The sequence below is a fragment of the Phaseolus vulgaris genome, chromosome 10, assembly GCF_000499845.2.
Source record: "Phaseolus vulgaris cultivar G19833 chromosome 10, P. vulgaris v2.0, whole genome shotgun sequence".
In the NCBI taxonomy this organism is placed as follows: Eukaryota; Viridiplantae; Streptophyta; class Magnoliopsida; order Fabales; family Fabaceae; genus Phaseolus; species Phaseolus vulgaris.
The window spans coordinates 37399515-37409777 of record NC_023750.2 but is presented as its reverse complement, the minus strand read 5'-3'; positions in this window follow the sequence as shown (position 1 = coordinate 37409777).

The window sequence follows — 10263 nt, the reverse complement described above, 5'->3', positions numbered from 1 at the left end:
AATATGTATTTTTATGAAATATTAAGACATCTACTATAATGTTAGTTTTTAACAAATATATTATTGTCTTGAAATGCTTAGTAATATATATAAAATATATTTTACCTTAATATATTTATTAGACGTCACAAATACTTTAATAAATAGAATTGTGTTAAGAGTTTGAATTCTTTTTAAGGAAAAATAAAATAATCATCAATAAAAATAGAATGGAAAGAATAATACTGTTAAAATAAAATTTACTCTTAGGCGTAAAAATTTACTAAAAAAGGACTTTGGTTCAAACTTTTCTAAAGGAATAATTTTTTTTAACGGTTACTGGTATTTATTTTTTCTTGAGAGGCTAAATGAAACATTGGTGTTCTCATCTTGGGAGGAATTCTAGGTCATTTATTTTCCTTGAATGGCTAAACGAAATAAATACGTATTTAATTTTGTGCCAATTGAGGAATTGATATCATCCAAGTTGCATTTGGTGTGTATGACTATTGAAACAAGCAAGTTTTGATATTATTCATTTTTAAAACTTCTAAATAATAATTCGTATCAAATTAGGTGGTCTGAATTGAATTATTTAAAAAATAACTAAAACTCAATTGAAATTGACTTTTCTCACTATTTAAATTAATTTTTTTTAATTGAATGATTTAGTTTAAAATTTTAATAAATTTACTGTATTTAACTATAATATTATATATTTAGGTGAATTCGTAATTAACATGCATACATAAGTATATTTTTAAATTATTTTATAATTTGATTATATTTTATTTAAATTTGTTATAACCTCAAAATCGTTGAGATAATATCCATTTTAGAATTGAAAGTATCATCAATATTTTATTTTTGAAAAGGACTTTGAAGAGTTAATGGAGGAATGTTTATTTAAATTGTTTTTGACATATATTACTAAGATGTGTGACTATTTACTGGAATAAGTCTCCTAGTCCAGGTTTAAGGATAATAAAGGTTTGTCCTAGAAACTACTTTTTCATTCTCCTATAATCAAGAGCTAAGAGAACCATGTTTTATCTTTGAATCTTTTTTTTTCTTATTAGTCTCAATCATTACATCTGAGTTATTGTTCTTTTGGAACTCAGAACTTCATTACGATTTTGTCATTAGAAGACATCTTAGATGACATCTTAGATGATTGAGATATGAATGTATATTAAGATTGTATTTTAATAAAGATGTAATCAAAGTAAGCAATTAATATTATAAAAAAATAAAGAAATAAAAGACATTAAAAAGAATCGAACCAAGTAAAATACATATTAGTAGTTCTTCAAGCATAATATCAATTGTCTGAATTGGTTTTTTAGTTTTTAAGCCATACAACAAATTTTATAAATGAGGAAATTTAGATGAAGTAACTAAATTTTACAAAATTTTATGTCACTTAAAGCTTTATCTCAAAATTCAATTTTAATTTACATTTATTTAATTAATTTGAAAATAATTATATTGATGTGAAGATTTGGTTCAATAAAACTCTGTGTTCAAAGGTTCTTAGATCATTTAGAGGCAATAGACTTTCTAGGAGTTAGAATGTTTGATGGTACAAGACCGTCAAGGAGTTAGAGTGTTTGATGGTACAAGATCGTTTATCTTGATCAGACATTTTAGCACTTCTTTTGGAAGTTGATTATAAAATTTTTAGTGTATAAATAATAGTTATATTTAATTTAAAGTTAAGAGTTTACTAGTGAGATAAATTTTATGTTATAACTTCATATTCTTTCGAAGTGATTTATGACCGTCGATGTAGATTGAGTTTCAATTGAATCATGTAAAATTCTTTGTGTGATTATTTATTTATTTTCTTGTTTATATTTTGTTTGTTCTCGCTATTTCATTATCATTTAACATCTATGCGTGATGGATGATCCAATAAATTTGTATCTATTTCCTTATAATTGAGAAAACCTTCATCAATCAATGAAAGACCTCTCTAAAGACACTATTTATGGATGAATATGATTTTTTCTTAAATAAAATCTTCATTATATACTATATTTTGAATTAATTACTTTATTTTGTATTTAAAAATACGAGTATTACAATAAGTACACTAGTTTATCACGCTAATAACAATATAAATTAAAGAAGAAGTTATATGTTTGTTAATGATTGACAAAAAAAATATATAGTTTTTCTCTAAATTTTTCTTGATCTTCGTAAAGAATATTTGTATTGATCAACAGGTATAAATGTGAATAATATTTATTTTTTAAAATTAGATATAGAAATGAGAAAGAATGGACATGGGAATAATATTTATTTTTTAAAATTAGATAATGAGAAAGGATGGATATGATCATTCCTGTCTATATATTCGTTTCCTTTTAAATTATTAATTACTATGAAACTTTGTTGATTAGGTAATGTAATTTTTTCTTTTGTCCTTTCATTTTATTTGAAGATTTTTTCTTTCTTTATATAATTTTTTGAACTCCAAATATTATTTTTTCAATGTATATAAAAATAATAGAAGTGAATTGTCGTAGAATTTCAGTTTTGTGTAACTATTTACTCTTTTATATAATTACTTAATATTTATGTAACTTTTTATTTGATATCATATTTAAAATTTTATATAATTATATTTTTTTAATATCTAATATTAAAAAATAAAATTATTATTTTGATATTGAATCTTTAATAATAGTATTTTTTTATAATTTTTAATTTTAAAAAATAAATTTAATATTTAGATATAGTATAATCACTAGTTAGTAAGAATAGGATGAAAAGCAAAATTTATATCAATAAAGGTCAAGACAAAAATAATATAAAAGTTTATTTCAAATATAAAAATAAATATAATCAAACGTTGACATAAAATGGCACCGATCCCCACTTTGTATTATATGATTCAAAAAAAATTGTGACCCTTTCAAAAATAAAATCGACCATTGAATGCAGTTACACGCAGATGAGATTGCTCTTCTTTCTCTTATTATTGAAACATGAAAATGAAGAGAAATCACATTTAGTCCTTAAAATGTAAACCATTACTTAATGTATTGAGGTTGATAGATTAAAAAAAACAATTTTACTTCCTAAATTCTAAATCCTAAATCTTAAGAAAATAGAAAGATTATCTAAAAAGGAAAATTAAATAAAAAAATGAATAAATAAATAGTTATTGTGGCAAGTTCATTTAAAGGGTTCAAAACATAAAGGGTGTGTTTAAAGGAGATCATGTGCAAAGAGTAAAAATCCAACTGGATTTTAAGCCCGATAAAAAAGTGTTATAAATAGGTGATCAACCTAAGAGGTAAATAGAGTGAATTTATCTGATAATTAATTAATAGTAATTCTGACTTTGGCATCGGAACACCTTTCAGATACACACTCATCCAGGAGACTGAGACCAAGAACCGAGAGATCCAGTTGACCTAGTCCAGAGAAGTGAGAGTTTACAAGTCATATCAAAGTCTAAACCGAAAGTCCTGAGAACTCGAATCGAGAAAAAAGATCGAGAAGTCAACACCCTCATATAAAAAACACATAATATATAAATTATTTTGTAAAAAGAGATAAAATTAATAGATTTTTTTCTACAAGCTGTAAACTATTTTCACTGGTTTTATTATGCAAAATTTATTGAAATTTTAATTAATGCGTAGATTTTCATACTTTTTTTAAAATTGGTTTTATATTCGATAACTAAATCAGTTACTAAGATATTGAAATTTTAATTACAATCCTTCTAACTAATATTAACTAATATTAAAAAGAATTTGAAATTGACTTTATATTGGATAACTAAATGATATTGTAGAGGCCCAAAAGCCTATAATTACTACTTAAGAGAATATTTTTTACTATGGATTATTTTTTCTCACTCACTTATATTCAATTACCCAATAATTCAATGACTTGAGTGTTAAAAGAATTTTCTGCAGTCACTTTTCAATTGTATAGCTCAACAACCTTTCATATTAGAAGTCTGTTCATTCAACATTCACCTGGAACAACTCTAACTCATCCTCAACAAGAACTACTATTATTATCTATTATCGGTGTTAGAAGATCATTACATCATTTTTTAAAAAGAACACAACAGTGAAACAAAAGAACAGGTAACTATTATTTATTTCAAATATATGAGGATTTTGGTATCTGTTGCAGTGTGGTGGTTCTCAAGTGCTTTCTGATTTGTGTTTTCTCTCCCTCTAGTGTTATATTATTGTTCTATTAACTAGTTTTGATTTTTTAGGGTTGACATTTTAAAATGTCAAAGGTAGTGGTGAGACTTTTGGATTTAGATTATGGCAAAGAATCACAGTTCCACATGCATCTCTCCTGTTTGGGACTGTGACCGGAAATAACTCATGTGCAGACAAATAATTAAATATTAATGTTGTTGACAACACACAGAACAGGATTGTAGTAAAAACTTCTTGAGATGAAAGTGAAAAAAAAGAACAGAGAGAATGGGATGAATCATATTATTGGATGGGTTTTAATTATAAATGCAAATGTTTTTTTTTTTTTTTACATTTGACTATTTTTTTTAATCATTTTAGGAATACCAGTTAATATTTATCTTATTTTGAAAGAAAGAGAAAAAAATAAGTCCTGTGATTAATTATATAAAAATTTGATTATATATAATATAATATGATGCAAGTATTTTTTTATAAAAATATAAAATTAAGGAAAATATAATATTTTTGTCTTGTCTATTTTCTAAGCAAAATAAGAAGATTGGTAATTATTAGTTCTGTAGTGAAGACTACATAATAGCCATGGAAATTTTTTTTGGAGTTTAAATATTCTCTAAAACTAGTATCAGATCTTCTAGGAGGAATTGATCAGTATACTAACATGCAATTTAGTTATGAAAAAAGAAAAATATGAGTGAAAAAAATACTTCAGCAAACAAAAATTCTCTTGAATTGATACATACACTAACCTACAACTTTTTTATAAAAAATCATGTTAAGTATCAATCATGAAATCTAACATTTCAGCTAAAAATACTTGCATTATTAAAAAAAATAAAAATAAAAAATAAGTTAAGTACGGAGAATTAAGCCAAAACTCATACATAAGAAAGAATCACAACCCTGTACCAAACGAAACATAGGAGTTTACACAAAGAGAAACTGAGACAAACAAAATAATCAGACCAACACTTACAAATGAAAAGCCTAGAAAAGCAAAGATCGAAAAATCAAAGAATCATTTCTTCTTAGCTTGACCTGTCCTAGCAGGCTTCTTAACACCTTTTTTAGATGTCCAAACCTCATAGCAATTTGAACAAGATTGTATTCATTAGCACTAAATAGAGTATTCGATATCAGTTTTACCCTTTCCATACTTTTTCTTTTTTTATCAGCAATAAGGATTGAATAACAGGAACCACTTAAGTGGGTGGTTCAACCCTTATACATACCTAAAAAATATGAGACAAATTTACTGGTCTCCCAAACCAACAAATAGGGAGAGACAAACAAATCTAGCACTACAAAACCCGTACAACCTTTCCATACTTATCAACAATGTCACATTCTTTCAGAAAATTAGTTTTCAAAGGATCAACAATATCATTCGCCAAAGAAAAGCACTGCATCAGTAGTCAAAAGAGAAGTAGACTTCTAAGCAACCGCTGCAACTAAGACAACAAAAACAGTTGTATTATAAAACATTTGTGTATTGATACTAGTAGCAACACCCTGAGTACTATGAGGTGCAGCATTTTCGGCCAAAACCATCTTAGCTTGAGTAGCGTAATTGGTCACTAAAGGATTGTCATTACATTCTTCAAACCTGTCAAAGAGGAGAAGGGATTGTGCAATGGTATAACATTAGTAGCTGATGAAAATATGACCAAAATTTTAGAGCTTGTAGCAACATATATCTTGCTTAGCTTGATCTTTGATAGCCAAAGAAACCACGGGTAGAGAATCGACAACAACATCCTTATCTGTCACCTCTTGTAACAACTTAACTATAAAAAGGATAAGTAAAAAAATACTTCACAAAAAAAATTTCACTAGGATTAGACATTAACAAGCTTTGATATCCTTTTTAAAAATACTATTTTAAATATAATTTAATCTTATAAGATGGATTTAACTAAAATTAATTCTAAAGTAGCTTTGATAAAAGCTTTGATATACTCATCTCGACACAAATTGACTAGAATAAAAAGAAAATATATATCACATCTTATTCTCTTTTTTTCTCCCTTTACCATGTCTATTAGAAGTCTCCAAACTAAGTCCCACCATTATCGTAAGTACCTTTTTGAAAAGGTTGACGGTGAATTTCCTGTACCTTTGAACTATACTTACAACCTACACAACATTTACATGTCATTACTATACTTGCAACCTACACAACATTTACATGTCATTACTATACTTGCAACCTACACAACATTTACATGTCATTACTATACTTGCAACCTACACAACATTTACATGTCATTAACTAACATGTAATTCCTGGTTATTTATCTCACTTTACTCATCACATTGTCATTAAATTTCGCATGTCTCTATTAACATTTTTGGTGCTTATAACCTTATGTTGTTAATCATCTGAGTAAATAATTAAACTGAATTTTTCATCAAAATATCAAATTTTCTATAAATTAAATTAAAAAAAATTAATATTTTAATAATATAAATATTTTTTTCTAACAAGTTTGTATTTTTTATTTAACCTTATCATCAAATAATAGGAGTTTCAGTTATATTATACTAAAATACACCAAAATCTCTTATAAGGGTGCAGCTGTGTGCAGTGGCTTAAGGTAAAGCCTTTTTATATTATTGTCTTGAAATAGTAATATATATATATATATATATATATATATAAATATAAAATATATTTTACCTTAATATATTTATTAAATGTCAAAAAGGGATAATACATATACTTTAATAAATAGATATTGTGTTAAAAGTTGAGTTCTTTATAAGAAAAAATAAAATAATCATCAATAAAAAAATAAAATAAAGAGAATAATAGTGTTCAGACAAAATTTAGTAAAAAAAATTAGGAAGGAAGGAATTTGGTTCAAACATTTCTAAGAATAATTTTGTTTGTCGGTGCCTTTGACAACGGTTACTCATATTTATTTTTTCTGACTAAAAACATTGATGTTCTCATCTTCTTGGGAGGAATTCTAGGTCATTTATTTTCCTTGGCTAAATTAAATAAAGACGTTTTTAATTTTGTGCCCATTGAGGAATTGATATCCATCCAATTTGCATTCAGTCTGTAGAACTACTATTGAAACAAGCTGGATTTGATATTATTCATTTTTAAAACTTGTAATGACACCCATCTAATATTTCAAAGGAATGAAGACAGAATAAAAGACTTATCATCTTATTTAACCATAATCAATTATTATTTATAATTAAAATTGTGGTTGTCACAATTTATAAATGACTCGTATCAAAATTTGGTGGTAAATTGAATTATTTAAAAAATAACTAAAAATCAATTGAAATTGACTTTTATAAATGTTTAAATTAACTTTTTTTTTTCAACTGAATAAGTTAGTTTAAACTTTTAATAAATTTACTGATATTAAACTATAATATTATATGTTTATATCAATTCATAATTAACATGCATACATAAGTATATTTTTTAAAATTATTTTATAATTTGATTATATTTTATTTAGATTTGTTCAAACCTCAAATTTGTTATATATGTTAAGATGATAATGTCTGTTTTAGAATTGAGACTCTCCTAATCCAAAATTAAAGAGAATAAAAGTTTGTCTTTGGAACTACCTTTTAATTTTCCTGTTACTACGTCTAATATGATTTGAGATATAAATGTATATTAAAAATATATTTTAATAAAAATGTAATCAAAGCAAACCATTAATATTATAAAAAAAACAAAAGACATTAAAAAGAAGTTAGTAGTTCTTCAAGCATAATATCAAATATCAATGGTCTGAATTGGTTTTTAAGTTTTTATCTCCACATAAGCCATACAATAAAATTTATAAATGAGAAAATTTATATGAAGTAACTAAATTTTACAAAATTTTATATGTCACTTAAAGTTTTATCTCAAAAATCAAATTTTAATTTACATTTATTTAATTAATTTGAAATTAAGTATATTGTTGTAAAGATTTGGTTCAATAAAACTCTATGTTCAAAGGTTATTATACAATAGTTCTAGAAATTAGAATGTTTGATGATACAAGACCGTCTAGGAGTTAAAGTGTTTGATGGTACAAGACCATCTATCTTGATCAAACATTTTAACTAAATTGTATGCTACATCAATTTGACTTCCAATATAAGTAGACATTTCCAATTCCTAAGTGAATCACTATGCACATCACTTTATAACTCTTTAGCACTTATTTTGGAGGTTGATTATAAAAAATTTAGTATATAAATAATAGTTATATTTAATTTAGAGTTAAGAGTTTACTAGTTAGATAAACTTTATATTATAATTTCATATTCTTTTCGAAGTGATTTATGGCCAGCAATGTAAATTGAGTTTCAATTGAACATCTAATTTTTTTTGTGTGTGATTATTTATTTATTTTCTTGTTCATAATTTGTTTGCTCTTGCTATTTCATATTATGAGATTAGAAGAGTCGTGCTATTATGATATAATTTTATTATAAAAAAAATAAAATCATATTAAATTAGCACAACTTCTATTTCATGCCAAAAATTATATTATCTTGCCACAACTTTTCACGTTGATACAAATTTTTTACAATAAAATCATATCAAGTTATTCGATTTTTTAAATCTCTTAATATTTTAAAAAATAATTCCATTTTAATAATAAAAATGTAAAGTTTCATGACCTCTTTTACATGTTGATTGTTTCTAAATTAAAAATTAAAATAAAAGAAAATTTAAAATATAAACCTTTTTATATTATATATTTTAAAAGATGCAAATATAATAATATTGTAACATTAATATTTATAAGTTAGCACAACTTCTATATATATCATGGCAAAAATTTATATTATCTTGACAACTTTTTTATAATAAAGTTGTACCATTGATAAAAATTTTTACAATAAAATCGTATCACGTTTAGATTTTTTTTTAATCTGGTAATATTTAAAAAAATAATTCCATTTTAATAATAAAAGTGTTAAGTTTCATGACCTCTTTTGTAAGATCTCTATTTTTTTATTCTATTTGTTAATATATTATGCATGCAATATCTAATTAACATGTAAACATATACTAGGTTATCATATTTGTATCTCAAAAAGATATCCCTCTTCATAGGGAATTAATATATACATCAAAAGTTTTAAAAAAAAGACAAAAGAAACAAATCTATCCAATACTCCAGCTGCTCACCAAGGAGCTCTATTACCTGCAATCTCCCGTGTAAAACACGATTATCACAGATAAAGAAACAAACACAAACAATAACAGGGTAAGCTAGCTATATAATTTTTTTTTTATATAAATTCATGTCAAATTAATCAACATAATTCCTCAATTCTCATATATTTTCTCAAATCATCAAGTGTCTATTAGATTTCATAATTCATCTTTTCACATGTCAGACTTCTACTTACTCATAACACATAGACACTTGACTCTACCTCCGGAAGACTCGTGCGTTGACTTAGACTCAGAGATCTGCACCTGTCGTACTACATCACTGTGAAATCCACAGTTATGCGCATAATTAATCTCAATATCATCTCTCTCCTAGTATGAGAGGGTTAATTCATATAATCATATAACAGGTCAAGTTAATTATCTTTCAAACAACTTACCCATTCCTATGAACTTCCTTCGACTCTCACCACCTGAATAACTTCATCTATAAAATTCCATTATCTCAGGAGAGTCAGGATATCTCCTTCTAGACGAATCCCTAGTCAATGCACATCCTAAACAATCTTAACACGGTATTTTCTTTCCTGAAAATACTATGTCTCGATCAGAATTCATATTTTGAACCTCATAATATCCACCATCAAACAATCAAATCATACAAATGTTTAAAATTTCCAAAATACACAACAATTCATTGACTAATCATATAGATGTCTAATTAAAGAGATTTTCAATTAACTATACATGAAATATAAGTTTACATACTTTATAAGAAAAACTATATAGAAATAAATAAATCAATCTTTTAAAAGCAAATAAAAATTAGTTTAATATTTCTATTTTATTTTATTATTTTTATTATTATTATTATTATTATTATTTTTTACTTTAGCTTGAGCTAGAAAGCTAAAATCCACCAGAGAGCACCCAGAA